Source organism: Hyla sarda, chromosome 3, assembly GCF_029499605.1.
Source record: "Hyla sarda isolate aHylSar1 chromosome 3, aHylSar1.hap1, whole genome shotgun sequence".
Classification (NCBI taxonomy): Eukaryota; Metazoa; Chordata; class Amphibia; order Anura; family Hylidae; genus Hyla; species Hyla sarda.
Genome location: NC_079191.1, coordinates 89,477,398 through 89,498,736, shown reverse-complemented (window position 1 = coordinate 89,498,736; position 21,339 = coordinate 89,477,398). Strand labels below are relative to the sequence as shown.

Sequence of the window (21,339 nt, the reverse complement as noted above, 5' to 3'; positions counted from 1 at the left end):
GAATATGAAAAACTGTAAAACAATAAACAATTGAATTGCAAAAAAAAAAAAGAGAAACAAAGTGCCCCCTCCTTAACACAGTAGTAACAGAAGATCTTCACTCCCAAGACACCCCCTCCTATAACAGGTCTCCCCTCTCTGCCCCCCCTGTAACAGGTCTCCCCTCTCCAGCCCCCCCCCCTTTATAACAGGTCTCCCCTCTCCAGCCCCCCTTTAAAACAGGTCTCTTCTCTCCAGCCCCCCCTTTATAACAGTTCTCCCCACCCCAGCCCCCCCCCCTTTATTATAGATCTCCCCTCTCCAGCCCTCCCCCCCTTTATAAGTGATCTCCCCTCTCCAGCCTTCCCTTAATAACAGGTATCCCCTCTCCAGCCCCCCTCATTTATAACAGGTCTCCCCTCTCCACCAGCCCCCCTTTATGACAGGTCTCCCCTCTCCAGACCCCCCTTTATAACAGGTATCCCCTGTCCAGCCCCCCCCCCCCTTACAACAGGTCTCCCCTCTCCAGCCCCCCCCCTTATAACAGGTCTCCCCTCTCCAGCCTCCCCCTTATAACAGATATCCCCTCTCCAGCCCTCCCCCCATTCACACAGCAGGACTCTCAGCCCCCCATCTCACATAGTAATAAGATCAGGTTCTCCTCTTACCCAGTGTAGTAAATCTTCCCCTGATGAGCTTCTGTTCCTGTGTGCCGTCAGCAGGAGGAGCCAGAACCAGTGAGGAGAAGGCAGACAGTTGAGGCCGCAGTGAGTGTCCTGTCTGTACAGTATGTAGTACAGACTCTGTAGCCTCTGGACCTCCGGTCACTATGTCAGCTGTCAGTCTTAGGACATGTGTGTGATGCTGCGGTGCACACAGGTCTTGAGTTCTCAGGCTGACACAATGACTGATTTATCTGTGTGTCGGGACTCCTAGCCTCCAGCCACTGCCAATGTTCCCACCCTGGCTGCTGCAGGCGGGTGGAGCGTGCTGGGCCCCCTTGGGACTTCGGACCCCTTGCTGGAGTACTGACTGTACCCTCCTGTTGGCAGACCTGTTATCAGGGTTTCATGAAACGATTAATAGCCAAAAGGAATCTATTGGCAACTTCATCTATGCGACAGGCGGTTTTGGGTAAACACTCTTTGGAAAGTTATAAGAATATTCCTGAATATAGTATAATGGATAGTTATATCTTTAATAGGCTGCATAAATTGGAGATAGATACTATAAATAAAAAAAAAGTACTTAAATTTAATCGAGATTATTCTTGTGGTCAGATTAATAAGTGGCCAAAGAATGGTCCATCGCAAAATTAAAATAATATAAATAGAAATCCTTCTGAAAATGTAGATATAAATACATCCATCTATAAATAAATATAAATAAATATCAAGGTAATAATGTCACTCCTATACATGAGAAGGTTTCATCTTTCCTGATTACTACTCGGGTTATTGAAAATTCCCATAATACCCGTATTACTCACGTGAATCAGGATAATAGTGATTTTTTATTCAGAACTAATAAATCAAAGTCTACCAATCCTCAGGTACATATTACTAGGGATCAGGGACCTCTTTTGCTTCCTAACCCCTTTCAGAATAATTTGGACAAAATTAATTCTCCGAATAGGGGTAATTCTCAGAATATACAACACATTGGGGGAGATTTATGAAAAGCTGTGCAGAGGAAAAGTTGCCCAGTTGCCCAAAGCAACCAATCAGATCGCTTCTTTCATTTTGCAGAGGCCTTGTTAAAAATGAAAGAAGCGAGCTGATTGGTTGCTATGGGTAACTGAGCAACTTTTCCTTTGCACAGGTTTTGATAAATCTCCCCCATTGATTCTGCACACACTAATAAATGTAACACTTTACAAATACAGGACCATCCTAAGCCTGTTACTCTAGATACTAAATTGTCGACCTACCAGGTTAATATTCAAATGATATGCTCATTATTACCTCCACTCTCCCTATTCACACTAGTTATGCCACATCAGATCATGCATGTGCTTCATCCACTCCCACTGTTTTTACACCACCTACTACATACCATTCCACTACTTCCAATCCATCCCAGCTATTTAATCTTACGTTATGTCCTTCTCCTTCCTCTGACACTTCCGGTCTTTTTTAGATTTCTGAACATCTCCTGTTCACACAGTCACATCTCATGAGTCACCTCGACCATTACTCACCACGAGACATTGCATCAGACAATACTTCCCACCCCTCATGAAAGTTTGCCTAAAAAGAAAATGACATCCAGAGGGTGTGATTTGAATTACTACATTAGAAAATTTACTTTGACTAGACATTTTTCTTTATTAGCCACCAAAGAGATGGTTTCTGGTGCACCCAACTTTGAGACTAATATTACTCATACTGTTTCTCCAATTTGTCCAATTTTACAGTAAAACATGTTGACGTTAGACCCCCCTCTAATTTTTACCCTATTCATCATTGTGGTAACCATTTGGATACTGTCATGATTCGGCTTACAGGTTGTGGATCCACTGTGTCAGCGAGGGATTGGCGTGGACCGTGCCGGTGGACCGGTTCTAAGTGGCTACTGGTATTCACCAGAGCCCGCCGCAAAGCGGGATGGTCTTGCTGCGGCGGTAGCAACCAGGTCGTATCCACTAGCAACGGCTCAACCTCGCTGACTGCTGAGAAGGCGTGGAACAGAAGGACTAGGCAGAGGCAAGGTCAGACGTAGCAGAAGGTTGGGGCAGGCGGCAAGGTTCGTAGTCAATATGGATAGCAGGAGATCAGGTAACACAGGCTTGGACAACACTAAACGCTTTCACTGGCACAAGGCAACAAGATCCGGCAAGGGAGTGCAGGGGAAGTGAGGTATTATAGCCAGGGAGCAGGTGGAAGCTAATCAGGCTAATTGGGCCAGGCACCAATCATTGGTGCACTGGCCCTTTAAGTCTCAGAGAGCTGGCGCGCGCGCGCGCCCTAGAGAGAGGAGCCGCGCGCGCCAGCACATGACAGCCGGGGACCGGGACGGGTAAGTGACTTGGGATGCGATTCGCGAGCGGGCGCGTCCCGCTATGCGAATCGCATCCCCGCCGGCAATGTCAGTGCAGCGCTCCCGGTCAGTGGGTCTGACCGGGGCGATGCAGGGAGAGAGACGCCGTGAGCGCTCCGGGGAGGAGCAGGGACCCGGAGCGCTCGGCGTAACAGTATCCCCCCACTTAGGTCTCCCCCTTTCTTTGTCCGGCAACTGCTTCACATGGGACGAGGACACCGGGAGTGATTGTAGGGTTTCCTCAAAGGCAGGCAGTACAGCAGGAGTGGGAATGGGGAGGGAGGGCAGAGGGTGAAGCTTGGCATGGGGCAGGGTGTCACCAGGACGGGGGCCATGAGGAGGCAAGGCACAGTCCTGATAAGCCTTGGGGGGACCAGGTGTAGGAGGAGGCACTGAGGCTTGCCTGATGGGACTGGGAGGGGAGGAGAGGCATTTCTTGTGGCAAGCAGAGCCCCAGTTCTTGATCTCCGCGGTGGTCCAGTCAAGGGTGGGAGAATGAAGCTGGAGCCATGGCAGACCGAGGAGGACTTCAGAGGTGCAGTTGGGAAGGACGAAAAATTCAATCTTTTCGTGATGGGGTCCAATGCACATTAAGAGGGGTTTTGTGCGGTAATGCACGGTGCAATCCAATCTAACTCCGTTGACCGCGGAAATGTAGAGCGGCTTGACGAGACGGGTCACCGGGATGCAGAACTTATTCACCAAAGAATCCAGAATAAAATTCCCAGAGGCATCAGAGTCCAAGCAGGCCACGGCTGAGAGGGAGGAGTTGGCAGAAGGAGAAATCCGCACGGGCACCGTGAGACGTGGAGAAGCAGACTTCGAACCAAGAGACGCCAAACCCACGTGAGCTTGGTGCGTGCGTGCGTTTCCTAGACGTGGAGGACGAATAGGGCAATCCACCAAGAAATGTTCGGTACTGGCACAGTACCGACAAAGATTTTCTTCCCTACGGCGATTCCTCTCTTCCTGGGTCAGGCGAGACCGATCCACTTGCATGGCCTCCTCGGCGGGAGGCACAGGCGTAGATTGCAAAGGATACTGTGGGAGAGGTGCCCAGAGATCTAGGTCTTTTTCCTGGCGGAGCTCCTGTTGTCTCTCAGAAAAAAGCATGTCAATGCGGGTGGCCAAATAGATAAGTTCTTGCAGGTTGGCAGGAATCTCTCGTGCGGCCAGCACATCCTTTATGTTACTGGATAGGCCTTTTTTAAAGGTCGCGCAGAGAGCCTCGTTATTCCAAGATAATTCGGAAGTGAGAGTACGAAATTGGATGGCGTACTCGCCTACTGAAGAGTTACCCTTGACCAGGTTCAGCAGGGCAGTCTCGGCAGAAGAAGCTCGGGCTGGTTCCTCGAAGACACTACGGACTTCAGCGTAGAAGGACTGGACTGTGGCTGTGGCAGGATCATTGCGGTCCCAAAGCGGTGTGGCCCAAGACAAGGCCTTTCCAGAAAGAAGACTCACTACGAACGCCACCTTAGACTGTTCTGTAGGAAATAGGTCCGACAACATCTCCATATGCAGGGAACATTGAGACAAAAATCCACGGCAGAGTCTAGAGTCCCCATCAAATTTGTCCGTCAGGGACAAGCGGAGGCTAGGAGCGGCCACTCGCTGCGGAGGAGGTGCAGGAGCTGGCGGAGGAGATGGTTGCTGCTGTAGCAGTGGCAGAAGTTGCTGTAATGTGGCGGTCAACTGCGACAGCTGCTGTCCTTGTTGGGCAATTTGCTGCGATTGCTGAGCGACCACCGTGGTAAGGTCAGCGAGACTTGGCAGCGGCACCTCAGCGGGATCCATGGCCGGATCTACTATCACGATTCGGCTTACAGGTTGTGGATCCACTGTGTCAGCGAGGGATTGGCGTGGACCGTGCCGGTGGACCGGTTCTAAGTGGCTACTGGTGTTCACCAGAGCCCGCCGCAAAGCGAGATGGTCTTGCTGCGGCGGTAGCAACCAGGTCGTATCCACTAGCAACGGCTCAATCTCGCTGACTGCTGAGAAGGCGTGGGACAGAAGGACTAGGCAGAGGCAAGGTCAGAAGTAGCAGAAGGTCGGGGCAGGTGGCAAGGTTTGTAGTCAATATGGATAGCAGGAGATCAGGTAACACAGGCTTGGACAACACTAAATGCTTTCACTGGCACAAGGCAACAAGATCCGGCAAGGGAGTGCAGGGGAAGTGAGGTATTATAGCCAGGGAGCAGGTGGAAGCTAATCAGGCTAATTGGGCCAGGCACCAATCATTGGTGCACTGGCCCTTTAAGTCTCAGAGAGCTGACGCCCGCGCGCCCTAGAGAGCGGAGCCGCGCGCGCCAGCACATGACAGCCGGGGACCGGGACGGGTAAGTGACTTGGGATGCGATTCGCGAGCGGGCGCGTCCCGCTATGCGAATCGCATCCCCGCCGGCAATGTCAGTGCAGCGCTCCCGGTCAGCGGGTCTGACCGGGGCGCTGCAGGGAGAGAGACGCCGTTAGCGCTCCGGGGAGGAGCAGGGACCCGGAGCGCTCGGTGTAACAGATACCTTTTATACTATAGTTATGGATGAGTTTAATAAGTGGAGTGAGAGATCTATTAGGTTCAGCGATATAGATAATTTGATTTCCTCAGAAAGATCAGCTATCAAAACATTACAAATTAATAAAAACATGATTATTCGACCAGTTGACAAAGGGTGGGGGGTGGGGGGCATTGCCCTCCTCAATCGAGAGGATTATATTCATGAGGCACTCAAAATCCTTTCAGATAAGGACTATTATGAAGTTCTGAGTACTTATCAATCATCTCATTACTTCCAAGTTTATACAGAATTTAGTAATCAAGCATCTGAAAACTTACTGTTAAATAAAAAGAATTCTCCTTTTTGTCCTGAAACATTATTCCCTTCCTAATTTCTATTATTTACCCAAATTACACAAATGTTCGGTAAATCCCCCCGGTCGCCCTATTATTTCAGGAATTTCATCTATTACAGCAAATTTATCACATTATGTAGATTTAGTTTTACAGTCTTATGTTTTAAAGTGGCCCTCGTATCTAAGGGACTCAGCTTATTCAAGAACTCAATACCATCACTTTACCACCCTCCTTTGCTTTCCTTACACTAGATGTCTGTTCTTTATTTTCAAATATCAATACTACATTAGGTCTGTCATTCATTCAGGATCTCTTTGCTCAGGATTCTATTCTTCATTCTACTCAGGCCACTTTTTTGTTACAATCAATACAATTTATTTTGAAACACAATGGGGGAGATTTAACAAAACCTGTGCAGAAGAAAACTTGCCCAGTTGCCCATAGTAACCAATCAGCTTGCTTCTTTCATTTTTAGGAAGGCCTGTGAAAAATGAAAGAAGAGATCTGATTGGTTGCTATGGCCAACTTTTCCTTTGCACAGGTTTTGATAAATCTCCCCCAATGTCTTTTCCTTATGTGGTACAGTCAGATCAACAGATCAGAGGCTGTGCTATGGGGGCGCGCTTTGCCCCCAGTTATGCAAATTAGTTTATGGGGGCTTTTGAGGCGCTCCACATAGCACAGTCTCTGATCTATACTTCTTATATAATTTTTTTCAGTCGTTTCATTGACGATTTGTTTATTATATGGACAGGCACTGAGGAGCAGGCCAGGGAGTTTGTTAAAACCTTGAATGCTAATACCTGGGGTCTTCAATTTACACTATATTTTTCTACAGACATTAAACAATTTCTTGATTTGAATATTTCCAATAATTCTCGTATCATTTTCACTAAAACACATTTCAAATCGGTAGATGTAAATAGTTTTCTTGACTACAGCAGTGGCCATTATCCAAACTGGCTTAGGGGTGTCCCCTATGGTCAGTACTTACACATATGAAAAAATTGTACTTCAGATTTGGACTTTTCCACACAAGCCACAATTCTGAGGGGATGTTTTTCTGAAAAAGGATATCCTGATCGCCTTCTAACTAGTGCCTATCAAAAAGTAAAAAACTTAAAACAAACTGACCTAGTTAATCCCAAAACAAGTGTGAACAAATACAAAAAGAAACATTTTGAAAATATAATTTTATTACTAATTATAGCTGTGAAGCAAAGGAAATTAAAATGATCCTTACACGTAATTGGCATATAGTTTGTAGTGATCCGGTTTTAAAGAAATTGTACCTAAAACCCTAGGAGTAACCTTTAGGAGATCAAAAAATCTACAGAACCTTTTAGCTCCCAATAGGTTAAAGAATAATGAATTAAGTGGAGTAAATTGTGATCTACTATCAGTACCTATGGGGAAGGGCCAAACGAAAAGCACATTCTCTATTGTCCATTCGGTGAACTGCGATACTTAATTTGCAATTTATCTGTTGTCCTGCAGTTGCCATCTGCAATCAGACTGTGCGTTCATGAATGTGTAAGCACAGGTCCAATATTAAAAATGGCTATCTATTACATAATGTCTCTAGACAAATTCACAAAAATGATGCTACATCTCTACAATTGATTATACTTGAAACTATACCAGAAGGAACTCCAAACCGATATCAATGGCTTATAGACCGTAAATCATATTGGATATTTAAATTATCTACATTGACACTGCAGGGCATGAATGAAATGATATAGAATGTTCGCTGATTGATGCACATGGGTGATTATACAGTTCAGTTGCTGTTCACACCGTGCCTCATAATATGTGATAATTTTTATTTTTCATTTTTATTCATTATTGTTTGTATTTTCTTTTTTCTATTTTGTCATAATTTTTTTTGTGGAATTTTACCAAATATTTTAACATATTTGAATCATAGGTTATGCTTTTTTTTAAATAAATATGTAAAGTATTGATAGAGTGCTTTTTGGTTATTTCTCACCTTTAATCCTGTGTTCAGTCTCTGAAGGGGTTAATATCCACATTTATAAACCAGCACCTTACCCCTGTTTGTCATGCCTGAAGAAGTTGCGCAAGCGCAGTGAAAAGCATTGCATCTTGGTAATAAAGTTTTTATCCTTACTATCCTATGCACCTTGGGTTGTTCCTGTGCCTAGCTGAGCCGGCGTCCACGTTGAAGCTACCCCTACCTACATACTCTATCCAGCCGGAGTGCAGCGGACTTCTCTATCCTATTTATGCTCATTACCATTGTTGTGTATGGGGCTGCACAACTTATCAAGGTGAGCAGTTATACACATTTACAAAAATCCGAGTGTTCCTTCTGGAGTGTTTTAGATTTCACTCCTCTTTTTCTGGGAGCTGATTTACTAATTGGTCGCATGTTTTAGTAAATTTTCTGTTGCATTGTTTTTTTTTTTGTGTCGCACGGGAAAATGTGTTGCATATACTCCGGGATAAAAGAAAAAACTAAAATACATGGGTTTAGAATACAAATCATCAATAGCATTTGCCAAACCAAACAAGCAAAACACAAGATTTAACGGGCATTAGGCAACAAAATAGAACTAAAAAAAAAAAAACAATGGACCATCTAATACAGGAGTTTAACCCCCCCCCAAAAAAAAAAAAAAATAATAATAGTAATATATATATATATATATATATATATATATATATATATATATATATATATATATATATAATTAAAGGCATATTTTAACCCCTTGCCACAAAACAACAGCATGTGAGGGTTATGAAGCGAGCTCAGGAGCTCGCATCATACCCGCATGGTCCAGGCTGCTATCAGCAGCCAGGACCCATGGCTAATGCCGGACAGCGGATGTCCGGCCTTAACTCTTTAGATCAAAGTTGATTGCCGGGTCTAAAGTGAAATTGAAAGCTTCCTGGCTGCTCAGTCGGGCTGATTGGGACCATCGCGGCAGGAGGGCACATTACCTTCCTCCTTCGCGTCCGATCAGCGACTGATTGCTCCAAGCCTGAAATCCAGGCTTGAGCAATCAACTGCCGATAACACTGATCAATACATTGCAATGCAATGGCATTGTTCAGTGTATTGAATCAATGTACTGCATGTTATAGTCCCCTAGGGGGGCTATAACATTGCAAAAAAACGTTAAAAAAAAGTTAATAAATATGATTTAACCACTTCCCTAATAAAAGGGAATCACCCCCCTTTTCCCATAAAAGAGAAAAACTGTGTAAATAAAAATAAACACATGTGGTATTGTCGCATGCGTAAATGTCCGAATTATAAAAATATATTGTTAGTTAAACCACACGGTCAATGGCGTACACGCCATTCCAAAGTCCCAAATAGCATCTTTTTGGTCACTTTTTATACCATAAAAAAATTAATAAAAAGCGATCAAAAAGTCCAATCAAAACAAAAATGATACTGATAAAAACTTCAGATCACGGTGCAAAAAACGAGTCCCCATACCACCCCATATGTGGAAAAATAAAAAAGTTATAGGAGTCAGAAGAGGACAATTTTAAATGTATACATTTTCCTGCATGTAGTTATGATTTTTTTTCAGGAGTAATACAAAATCAAACCTATATACTGGGAAGATATCCTGGGAAGGTGGGAACAAGGGTAGGCGGGATGACCATCTGCAACCAGTCACCCCTGTTATGTCACAGCCCTATATAATTGTCAGCCAAATTCCGGCTAGTCACTTCATCCTTTCACTGCAGAGAGATAGGACAGACAGCGCTTTGTGTGTTACACAGAAAAGCTTTACCCTGCAGCGTTTCACCTCCTAGTCACGTCAGTGTTCTGGTGGACAAAGAGCAGTGCGTTTTTCATAGAATTTTTTTTTTTTACTTCAGCGATTAACCTCCCAGTCACTTTCTACAGCATTGTATTACAGAGAGGGGAAGAGAGCTGCTTGTTGCCTCATATGTTCGAACAAGCTAATTCAGCTGGAGAAACCTTAGCAGAGGAGGGAGGAATAATTTTTCAGCGCAACTCTGTGTCTTTGTTCCACAACAAATGGTCTGCTAGTTATACTAGTCTGTAAACTGTATAATACACACCCAAAAGTCCATTCCTAATAGTCTGTGAGAGAGTGCAAATTTTGGTTTAGTACACAGTGACTGTGTGCTGCAGCACTGTTGTGTACTGCTTGTGTTGTGCACAAATATGTTTTTTAAGCATACTGTAGCCCATTTTTCTGCCCTCATAAGTGCATAACACATACGTACATCTAAGTAGTGTACTATTTTGTGCCTGTTAATCTGTCAAGGGCCTAGATACTGTGAAAGGCCATGCAAAAGTAATCACCAGCTGGTGTTTTACTCCAATACTTTTTTAAGCATATTGTAGCACTTTATTTTGCCCTCATAAGTGCATACACATACCTACATCTAAGTAGTGTACTATTTTGTGCCTGTTAATCTGTCAAGGGCCTAGATACCGTGAAAGGCCAGACAAAAATACACACCTGCTGTTCTAGACAAATACTGTTTTAATAGTGTAAAAAGGGGAGGCAGTCCTGCTAGGCTAGGTCAGAGTAAAATATATAAGGTCAAAAATTAGAAGAAAGAGAGAGAGAAAAAAGAAAACGTGTCTAAAATAGCATAAAATGATAACATTTATTTGGAAAAATTATGTGAGGTCTGCGGCAGGGCCCTTGTCGCAGACTGGTCACTAGATAAAATGGTTACAATGGTATAAAATGCTAAAAATGGACAATGAGACAATGAAAGTGGGGCAATGGGACAGTGCAAACAGTATCTGTTTAGTTATACTGTAAAGTCATATTATAAGAGCCAGGATTAATCCAGATGAAAGTACATAGCAAAAAAGTTGATAATCCAATAAGGCAAATTTTCGGTAGCTCTGGAGCCTCCCAGATTATATACCTCCCACTATAAACGTTTTTAGGTGCAGAGATACAGGCGATGCCCCCTCTACCCCAACGGCAGGGGGACTGAATGCAAGAGGGCAATCGCTATACAGTTCAGGCACTTAGTGCCTCTTACCGGCTACAGTGTGCACAGTCAGGTGAGTGCAGCTGTGCTTGCGATCCGGATACACGTCCCTCTGTCCCGGAGGCATGGGAGAAATGTAGCACCCCGCTGCTGGGGGTTGGAGATGATGGCTCGGAAGCAGCGTGTGGCAGCGCTGTGAAGCCTAGCGGTCGTAGCAGCGTATGGCAAAGCTGGAGGTATCCTCTCTACCCCAACGGCACGGGGAGCAGGTGAGAGAGTAGGTGAGGACCGGCAATGCGGTAACGATTGTCTCAGATGATGTGCAGGGTTGTCTTAACACCAGACGCGTTTCGGGGAACTGCGTCCCCTTTTTCAATGGTGGAGGTTCAGGAAGACTGTATTTTCAGCTTCCTGATTTACAGCTTCCTGCAGCTCTTTCTTACTTTTATATGTAAGGACTTGCTTTCATATTAGTCATCTTCTTATTTTTCTCCAATCCTCATGTTTTACTCTTTTTGAATGACATTTTGGGGGCTTCAGAACAAATTTACATTTTCAACATATGGTTTCAACCAGGGGTTAAGTCCTGGGAAAAAAAAGTGTAGGAACTCACCCAAGATTTCAACTCAAGGGCTTGTCCTGCTAATGGGACTGATGTTTCTGCTGTGGAAAAAGTGCAGAAACTCAGTTCCCACACATTCCTGCAGGACTTTCAACATACAATGGTTGTCCTGGAACCAAATAATATTGTAAATTGAAGGACAACTGTACACCAATAAACAGCACAATAGCTTTTATGAGCACTGTACTTTTTAATATTTCGGGCTGTATTTTCTTAGTAGATTACCAGCAGAAACTGCCATCTAGGAAAAGTAGTTTTTTGTCCGTATTACATACAGTAAATATAGTACAGGAAGTGGACTATTTATTCTAGATACAGCTCATATGCTAAGAAAAAAGAAAATAATAGACAGGATAGTTTGAGATGATGTGAAAAGTGCACCATCTTAGGAGTTGCGCTTAGGTTATCGTGTTGTGCTGGGAGTGTCTTATGGAATACCTACAGGTCACCACCGCTGGGGCTTCCCCAATTCAGCACATAGGGAGAATTCATCAAACTGTTAACCCTATTTGTTTTTTCTAGTCAAAATTTGCAGTATAAATTGCCACAGCCAGTTTCCGTGCAAGTTTTTGCAGTGGTTGGTGATTTATCAAGTGCAAAAAGTCACATATTTTGCAACACATGACCACTTTTACATTCTAATTTAGCCAACTCCCACCAGCCCTAAAAAAGCATCTTCACTGTCACCACGCTGCGACAAGTGCTGTGTGACATTTGATAAATTTGCCCCACGCACGTTAAAATCACTGCAACATTTGTGTTCAAAATCTATCAGTAGAGTAGATCATAAATGATGACTTCCCCCCAAAGAGTCAAGGGGGATCATGGATCTCACCCTTGGAGAGAAAACTGAACAGTTGAAGAAGAGTGGTCCAGTTGCTTATAACAACCAATCAGATTGCGTCTTTAATTTTTTATTTTTTTAATGGCCTCTGAAAAATGAAAGAAGCAATCTGATTGGGGCAACTGCACCATTCTTCTTTTACACAGGTTTTAATAAATCCACCCATGTAGATGATGTTTTTCTGTATTTGCAGTCTGTGAACATTAAAGAGTACCTATCATCAACTACACTCTCCCCAATCCGCCTCCAAATCTGTCCCTCACTCTAACTAACTGTATCCCTGTACTTTTTTATTTTATTTCAAAACCCCTTAAAAATACCTTAATTCATTGATCTTCGGCAACTCAGTTCCTTGCCTTGTGCGAGGAGAGGAAGTGGGCGTGGCCCAGCAGGTGCAACATCAGCCGCCGGGGCTTGCTTCTGCCCTTCTTCCTGTATGCTACGATCCCTCTCGGGAGTGCTCATACAGCCCCAGCACAAGGCAGTGACGACAGCTTCTGAGTCTCCTCCTTTCTGTTTGGCTTTGCATGTGCCATACAGATTGGAAGAACATCGGAAGAAAGAGCTGCCAGGCAGGAGCTGCGCTCAGTTCGTACGTGTCTAGGCTGCAAAGTAATTTCGGACTTGTGCCCTGAGTCCGAAATCACTAGAAATGCTTGAGGCCAGGACTAATAAGGAGACCTCTAGTGGTGAAGTTTTTAAATGTAAAATAAACTTGAAAGGAGGCAATTTTTTTAATTAAAACCAATTGAAAAATTGTTCATTAGGGATTTATCTTTAATATATAAAAGCTTTTTTCATCAGAGGTACTCTTTAACCCCTTAAGGACCAAGCCCATTTTCACCTTAAGGACCAGGCCAATTTTATTTTTGAGTTTTCATTTTTTCCTCCTCGCCTTCTAAAATCCATAACTCTTTTATATTTCCATCTACAGACCCATATAAGGGCTTGTTTTTTGCATAATCAATTGTACTTTGTAATGTAATGAAATTTTTTTAGGGAGGAAATTTAAATGAAAACCATAATTTTGCAAATTTTGGAGGGTTTAGTTTTCAGACGTGTGTTGACATGTGTTCTTTATTCTGTGGGTCAATATGATTGAAATGATACCCATGGCTAGATACTTTTATATTTTTGTACTGCTTAAAAAAATCTAAAACTTTTTGTACAAAATCAGTAATCTAAAATTGCCCTATTTTGACCACCTATAACTTTTTCATTTTTCCGTATATAGGGCGGTTTGAGGGCAAATAAAATGTGACAAAAAAGCTGCATTTTTGGATTTTTTTTTTATTTTTTACGTTTATGCCGTTCACCGTACGGGATCATTAACATTATATTTAGATAGTTCGGATATTTACACACGGCGATACCAAATATGTTTATAAAAAAAATGTTTACGCTTTTTGGGGTTAAAATGGGGAAAACTGACCATTTTAATTTTTATCGAGGGAGGGGATTTTTCACTTACTTTTTATTTTTACATTTTTCAACTTTTTTTTTTTAGACTTTTTATGTCCCCATAGGGACTATCTATAGCAATCATTTGATTGCTAATACTGTTCAGTGCTATGCATAGGACATAGCACCAATCAGTATTATCGGTGATCTTCTACTCCGGTCTGCTCGATCTCAGACCAGAGCAGGAGACGCTGGGAGACGGACGGAGGCAGGTAAGGGGACCTCTGTCTGCCATTACAGATGATTGGATCGCCGCAACAGCGCTGAGATGACGTGATCTGTACTGATCACGGCATCTGAGGGGTTAATGGCGGACATCCATGTGATCGCGGATGTCGGCCATTACTGGTGGGTCCCTGGCTGCTGATAGCAGCCAGAACCTGCCGTGTATGATGCGAGCACCGCTCCGATGCTCGCGGTCATACACAGTGTGTAAATGTACATCCTGGTGTCGAAAGTACCGCCAAACCAGGACGTACACTTACATATGTGGTCCTTAAGGGGTTAAACCAGTCCTTGCCAGCATCTACTGTATTTGAAGAGCTTTTTTTTTTTTTTTAAAGACATATCCTTTAAAATGTGAAACAGCATTCAGTCTAAGGCTATCCTCCACTCAGTTTCTTGTGAATTTTTCTTTAACAGTTGTTACCTCATTGTTACGCCGAGCGCTCCGGGTCCCCGCTCCTCCCCGGAGCGCTCGCTACACTCTCCTCACTGCAGCGCCCCGGTCAGATCCACTGACCCGGGGCGCTGCGATACCGCCTCCAGCCGGGATGTGATTCGCGATGCGGGTAGCGCCCGCTCGCGATGCGCACCCCGGCTCCCGTACCTGACTCGCTCTCCCTCGGTCCTGTCCCGGCGCGCGCGGCCCCGCTCCCTAGGGCGCACGCGCCGGGTCTTTGCGATTTAAAGGGCCACTGCGCCGCTGATTGGCGCAGTGATTCCAATTAGTGTGTTCACCTGTGCACTTCCCTATATCACCTCACTTCCCCTGCACTCCCTTGCCGGATCTTGTTGCCATCGTGCCAGTGAAAGCGTTTCCTTTGTGTGTTCCTAGCCTGTGTTCCAGACCTCCTGCCGTTGCCCCTGACTACGATCCTTGCTGCCTGCCCCGACCTTCTGCTACGTCCGACCTTGCTTCTGTCTACTCCCTTGTACCGCGCCTATCTTCAGCAGCCAGAGAGGTTGAGCCGTTGCTAGTGGATACGACCTGGTCACTACCGCCGCAGCAAGACCATCCCGCTTTGCGGCGGGCTCTGGTGAAAACCAGTAGTGACTTAGAACCGATCCACTAGCACGGTCCACGCCAATCCCTCTCTGGCACAGAGGATCCACTACCTGCCAGCCGGCATCGTGACAGTAGATCCGGCCATGGATCCCGCTGAAGTTCCTCTGCCAGTTGTCGCTGACCTCACCACGGTGGTCGCCCAGCAGTCACAACAGATAGCGCAACAAGGCCAACAGCTGTCTCAACTGACCGTTATGCTACAGCAGTTACTACCACAGCTTCAGCAATCATCTCCTCCGCCAGCTCCTGCACCTCCTCCGCAGCGAGTGGCCGCTTCTGGTCTACGCCTATCCTTGCCGGATAAATTTGATGGGGACTCTAAGTTTTGCCGTGGCTTTCTTTCCCAATGTTCCCTGCACTTGGAGATGATGTCGGACCAGTTTCCCACTGAAAGGTCTAAGGTGGCTTTCGTAGTCAGCCTTCTATCTGGAAAAGCCCTGTCTTGGGCCACACCGCTCTGGGACCGCAATGACCCCGTCACTGCCTCTGTACACTCCTTCTTCTCGGAAATCCGAAGTGTCTTTGAGGAACCTGCCCGAGCCTCTTCTGCTGAGACTGCCCTGTTGAACCTGGTCCAGGGTAATTCTTCCGTTGGCGAGTATGCCGTACAATTCCGTACTCTTGCTTCAGAATTATCCTGGAATAATGAGGCCCTCTGCGCGACCTTTAAAAAAGGCCTATCCAGCAACATTAAAGATGTTCTGGCCGCACGAGAAATCCCTGCTAATCTACATGAACTCATTCACCTTGCCACTCGCATTGACATGCGTTTTTCCGAAAGGCGTCAGGAGCTCCGCCAGGATATGGACTCTGTTCGCACGAGGCGTTTCTTCTCCTCGGCTCCTCTCTCCTCTGGTCCCCTGCAATCTGTTCCTGTGCCTCCCGCCGTGGAGGCTATGCAGGTCGACCGGTCTCGCCTGACACTCCAAGAGAGGACACGACGCCGCATGGAGAATCTCTGCCTGTACTGTGCTAGTACCGAACACTTCCTGAAGGATTGTCCTATCCGTCCTCCCCGCCTGGAAAGACGTACGCTGACTCCGCACAAAGGTGAGACAGTCCTTGATGTCTACTCTGCTTCTCCACGTCTTACTGTGCCTGTGCGGATATCTGCCTCTGCCTTCTCCTTCTCTACTATGGCCTTCTTGGACTCCGGATCTGCAGGAAATTTTATTTTGGCCTCTCTCGTCAACAGGTTCAACATCCCAGTGACCAGTCTCGCCAGACCCCTCTACATCAATTGTGTAAACAATGAAAGATTGGACTGTACCATACGTTTCCGCACGGAGCCCCTTCTAATGTGCATCGGATCTCATCACGAGAGGATTGAACTTTTGGTCCTCCCCAATTGCACTTCTGAAATTCTCCTTGGACTTCCCTGGCTTCAACTTCATTCCCCAACCCTGGATTGGTCCACTGGGGAGATCAAGAGTTGGGGGCCCTCTTGTTCCAAGGACTGCCTAAAACCGGTTCCCAGTAACCCTTGCCGTGACTCTGTGGTTCCTCCTGTAACCGGTCTCCCTAAGGCCTATATGGACTTTGCGGATGTTTTTTGCAAAAAACAAGCTGAGACTCTACCTCCTCACAGGCCTTATGATTGTCCTATCGACCTCCTCCCGGGCACTACTCCACCCCGGGGCAGAATTTATCCTCTGTCCGCCCCAGAGACTCTTGCCATGTCTGAATACGTCCAGGAAAATTTAAAAAAGGGCTTTATCCGTAAATCCTCCTCTCCTGCCGGAGCCGGATTTTTCTTTGTGTCCAAAAAAGATGGCTCCCTACGTCCTTGCATTGACTACCGCGGTCTTAATAAAATCACGGTTAAGAACCGCTACCCCCTACCCCTCATCTCTGAACTCTTTGATCGCCTCCAAGGTGCCCACATCTTTACCAAACTGGACTTAAGAGGTGCTTATAATCTCATCCGCATCAGAGAGGGGGATGAATGGAAAACGGCATTTAACACCAGAGATGGACACTTTGAGTATCTGGTCATGCCCTTTGGCCTGTGCAACGCCCCTGCCGTCTTCCAAGACTTTGTTAATGAAATTTTTCATGATCTTTTATACTCCTGTGTTGTTGTATATCTGGACGATATCCTGATTTTTTCTGCCAATCTAGAAGAACACCGCCAGCATGTCCGTATGGTTCTTCAGAGACTTCGTGACAATCAACTCTATGCCAAAATAGAGAAATGTCTGTTTGAATGCCAATCTCTTCCTTTCTTAGGATACTTGGTCTCTGGCCAGGGACTACAAATGGATCCAGACAAACTCTCTGCCGTTCTAGATTGGCCACGCCCCTCAGGACTCCGTGCTATCCAACGTTTTTTGGGGTTCGCCAATTATTACAGGCAATTTATTCCACATTTTTCTACCGTTGTGGCTCCTATCGTGGCTTTAACCAAAAAAAATGCCGATCTCAAGTCTTGGCCTCCTCAAGCGGAAGACGCCTTTAAACGGCTCAAGTCTGCCTTTTCTTCGGCTCCTGTGCTCTCCAGACCTGACCCATCTAAACCCTTTCTATTGGAGGTTGATGCCTCCTCAGTGGGAGCTGGAGCTGTCCTTCTACAAAAAAACTCTTCCGGGCATGCTGTTACTTGTGGTTTTTTTTCTAGGACCTTCTCTCCGGCGGAGAGGAACTACTCCATCGGGGATCGAGAGCTTCTAGCCATTAAATTAGCACTTGAGGAATGGAGGCATCTGCTGGAGGGATCAAGATTTCCAGTTATTATTTACACCGATCACAAGAACCTCTCCTACCTCCAGTCTGCCCAACGGCTGAATCCTCGCCAGGCCAGGTGGTCTCTGTTCTTTGCCCGATTTAATTTTGAAATCCACTTTCGGCCTGCCGATAAGAACATTAGGGCCGATGCTCTCTCTCGTTCCTCAGATGCTTCTGAAGTTGAACTTGCTCCGCAACACATCATTCCTCCTGACTGCCTGATTTCCACTTCTCCAGCCTCCATCAGGCAAACTCCTCCAGGAAAGACCTTTGTTTCTCCACGCCAACGCCTCGGAATCCTCAAATGGGGTCACTCCTCCCATCTCGCAGGTCATGCGGGCATTAAGAAATCTGTGCAACTCATCTCTCGCTTCTATTGGTGGCCGACTCTGGAGACGGATGTTGTGGACTTTGTGCGAGCCTGCACTATCTGTGCCCGGGATAAGACTCCTCGCCAGAAGCCCGCTGGTTTTCTTCATCCTCTGCCTGTCCCCGAACAGCCTTGGTCTTTGATTGGTATGGATTTTATTACTGATTTACCCCCTTCCCGTGGCAACACTGTTATTTGGGTGGTCGTTGATCGATTCTCCAAAATGGCACATTTCATCCCTCTTCCTGGTCTTCCTTCAGCGCCTCAGTTGGCTAAACAATTTTTTGTACACATTTTTCGTCTTCACGGGTTGCCTACGCAGATCGTCTCGGATAGAGGCGTCCAATTCGTGTCTAAATTCTGGAGGGCTCTCTGTAAACAACTCAAGATTAAATTAAATTTTTCTTCTGCATATCATCCTCAATCCAACGGACAAGTAGAAAGAATTAACCAGGTCTTGGGTGATTATTTACGACATTTTGTTTCCTCCCGCCAGGATGACTGGGCAGATCTTCTTCCATGGGCCGAATTCTCGTATAACTTCAGAGTCTCTGAATCTTCCTCCAAATCCCCATTTTTCGTGGTGTACGGCCGTCACCCTCTTCCCCCCCTCCCTACCCCCTTGCCCTCTGGTCTGCCCGCTGTGGATGAAATTTCTCGTGACCTCTCCATCATATGGAGAGAGACCCAAAATTCTCTCTTACAGGCTTCATCACGCATGAAGAAGTTCGCGGATAAGAAAAGAAGAGCTCCTCCCATTTTTTTCCCCTGGAGACAAGGTATGGCTCTCCGCTAAATATGTCCGCTTCCGTGTCCCTAGCTACAAGTTGGGACCACGCTATCTTGGTCCTTTCAAAATTTTGTGCCAGATTAATCCTGTCTCTTACAAACTTCTTCTTCCTCCTTCTCTTCGTATTCCTAATGCCTTTCACGTTTCTCTTCTTAAACCACTTATCATCAACCGTTTCTCTCCCAAATCTGTTCCTCCCACTCCTGTTTCCGGCTCCTCGGACATCTTCTCCGTCAAAGAGATTCTGGCATCCAAAAAGGTCAGAGGGAAAACCTTTTTTTTAGTGGATTGGGAGGGTTGTGGTCCAGAAGAGAGATCCTGGGAACCTGAGGACAATATCCTAGACAAAAGTCTACTCCTCAGGTTCTCAGGCTCTAAAAAGAGGGGGAGACCCAAGGGGGGGGGTACTGTTACGCCGAGCGCTCCGGGTCCCCGCTCCTCCCCGGAGCGCTCGCTACACTCTCCTCACTGCAGCGCCCCGGTCAGATCCACTGACCCGGGGCGCTGCGATACCGCCTCCAGCCGGGATGCGATTCGCGATGCGGGTAGCGCCCGCTCGCGATGCGCACCCCGGCTCCCGTACCTGACTCGCTCTCCCTCGGTCCTGTCCCGGCGCGCGCGGCCCCGCTCCCTAGGGCGCGCGCGCGCCGGGTCTTTGCGATTTAAAGGGCCACTGCGCCGCTGATTGGCGCAGTGATTCCAATTAGTGTGTTCACCTGTGCACTTCCCTATATCACCTCACTTCCCCTGCACTCCCTTGCCGGATCTTGTTGCCATCGTGCCAGTGAAAGCGTTTCCTTTGTGTGTTCCTAGCCTGTGTTCCAGACCTCCTGCCGTTGCCCCTGACTACGATCCTTGCTGCCTGCCCCGACCTTCTGCTACGTCCGACCTTGCTTCTGTCTACTCCCTTGTACCGCGCCTATCTTCAGCAGCCAGAGAGGTTGAGCCGTTGCTAGTGGATACGACCTGGTCACTACCGCCACAGCAAGACCATCCCGCTTTGCGGCGGGCTCTGGTGAAAACCAGTAGTGACTTAGAACCGATCCACTAGCACGGTCCACGCCAATCCCTCTCTGGCACAGAGGATCCACTACCTGCCAGCCGGCATCGTGACACTCATTTTGGCCAGTATTTTTTTAACCAAAACCAGAAGTAGAGCTAACAAAGAGAAATACTCCCTCTCATGCTTTGGCTAACAATACAGACCAAAATACTGTAATGTGAGAACATAGCCTTACATAAACAAATGGATTGAATTTAGGATACCAGACAGATCCAAAGACGTGATATTGGCATAACAAATGTCTCTCGCACAGAAATCCCCCAGAGGGTAACCCGAAACATTAAAGGGGTACTCCGCCCCTAGGCATCCTATCCAAAGGATAGGGGATAAGATGTCTGATCACAGGGGTCCTGTCGCTGGAGACCCCACGATCTCCCTGCTGCACCTGGCATTAGTTTAGAGCATCAGGTGCAGCGCTGGAGGGTAGGGACGTCACAGCCGTGCCCTGCTCATGATGTCACAGCCACGCCCCTTCAATGCAAGTCTCTGGGAAGGGGCGTGACGGCCATCACACCCCTTTCCATTGACTTGCATTGAGGGGGCATGGCCGTGATGTCACGAGAGGGGTGTGACCATGACATCATGAGCCTCCACCCCGCATCGCCAGTCATCCGTCATGGAGAGAATTTTGCTTCGTGCACGGATATCTGGGGTGCCACAGCCGAGATCAGACATCTTATCCCCTATCCTTTAGAAAGAGGATAAGATGTCTAGGGGCAGTGTACCCCTTTAAGGTCAACAGACTTGATAGACTTAGCCAACTAAATAGATAAATAGTGTTTGCTAGTGAATACCATCATCAGAGGCCACATGGCCAAGATATCTTAGTTCATTAAATGGCATACAGTGTGAACTATACACAAGTTATTATTGTGCTTTGATCTAATACAATAGAGTGAGCTATACATAATTACAGTGTAACTCCAACAGGCCTTCGTTAGATGGAAGTGACACAATGTATTTCTCATGAAGATGATCCAAACATGTTGATGAACTTACCAACATAGAACTGTTTTCCTGGCTCTAGTGTTTTCCGGAGTACAAATTTGATATATGATGATGATAATAATTATTATAGGTCTTGTATGATGATGATAATAATAATAATTATTATTATAGGAGATCTTGTTAAACAACATCAACACATTGTATACCCAACAACTTACTTTCAGATTTTACAATTTGTTTCCCTTGCAGTGGGTTGAATGAAGATAATTCTATATCTATACCCTGGAAGTTGGCATTGGGTATAGGTGCACAGCAACTTATATGGTCAAATGCTTAAGTGTGGCCACTGTGTATGTCTGAAGCATGCAACTATTATATTACATTCATTT

At 46.0% G+C, this 21,339-nt stretch overlaps 1 protein-coding gene across 1 annotated transcript in view; it reads right to left on the bottom strand.

Moving 5' to 3' along the window:
* Positions 1 to 21,339, bottom strand: part of LOC130361499 (opsin-3-like) — a 338,004-nt gene that overhangs the window by 299,030 nt on the left and 17,635 nt on the right. The window lies entirely within an intron of this gene.